Below are 1,161 nucleotides of genomic sequence, written 5' to 3'. Positions count from 1 at the left end.
CCTGGGTCCCGGTTCAGCCTCAGCCTCTGACTGTCTCTGAGTCCTCAGGCAAGCCATCTGCCTTCCTTAATCACAATCGCCTCATCTGTAAAATGGGCAGTCCGCTCCCCTCTCTCAGGGTGGTCACGAGAGTTAAGTGAGCTGGCACTGGGAAGATGCTTTGGATAGTAACGAGGTATAGCGATGCCGGCTAGCCTGGAGGGTTGACACTTGTTGAACACTTGATGTACAACATATGTACAACATGATTTACGTGGTCTCCTTTCCAGGCAGGAATCAATGTTAATTAGCCCACTTAATAGATGGGACCCAGAGAGGACAAAAGTCCGCCTGGGTCTTGTAGCTCGAAAGTGGCAAAGCTAGGCTTTGAACCCAGGTCCCTCTAAGCCAATGCTCTTCCACTGCAGAGAGGCCTGCAGGTAGGAAGACGTGTTTGCATGGAGGCATCATGTGTCATGCCAGGTAGAGTCTCAGACCTCGGCTGTCAGTTTGCAGTGCTATTAGAGCCCAAAGCCCTGGAGTCTTCAGGCGTGGCCTCCTCTGTCTGGCCCTCTCTAGCCTCCTGGCTTGCTCAGGGCCTCAGGGGAGGTTTCTGGGCTTGATGATGCCATTAGAGATCCCAGGGGGTCCCTGCCCACCTGAGGGCCTGGGAGCCAGCGACCCCTTGGTCAGAGGAGAGGCTGGCGCCAGACCCCAGCTGGGGCCTGGCTGGGCTGGGGGCCCCAGGAGAGAGGAAGGCGTCAGCTCACAAGATGGGGAAACAATGGGTTATGTCTACGCCTCCTTCTCCAGGTTGTGTCTAAGCCTCTTCCTCCTCATCAACTGGGGGTCAAAGTTACCGGGGAGGGAGGGACATCGACCCTCCCTCAAAACACCGCCCGTCCCTTTTCTGAAATCCACCTGGCCTACACACCACAACGGGGGGGTGGTGGAAGGGGCGCTCAAGTCAGGACGCCGGGGACTCACCCCCCGGGGGCCCTCCCCCACACTCCCGATGTCCCTGGCTCCCCGCCCCCAGCCCGGGCTGACGCCGAGCCCTCGGCACCTGCCTGGGAGACACACCTGCCCAGGCCGGTGCTGCCCGGATCCACGGAGGGTCCTGGCCAGGCCAGGCCTAGCAGGTGGGCCCGTCTGGCTAGGCGGGGCCGGGGAGGCGCCCGA

The sequence above is a fragment of the Carlito syrichta genome, unplaced genomic scaffold (assembly GCF_000164805.1).
Source record: "Carlito syrichta isolate Samal-C Ts95f unplaced genomic scaffold, Tarsius_syrichta-2.0.1 Scaffold153965, whole genome shotgun sequence".
NCBI classification, from domain to species: Eukaryota; Metazoa; Chordata; class Mammalia; order Primates; family Tarsiidae; genus Carlito; species Carlito syrichta.
This window is presented reverse-complemented; position numbering follows the sequence as displayed.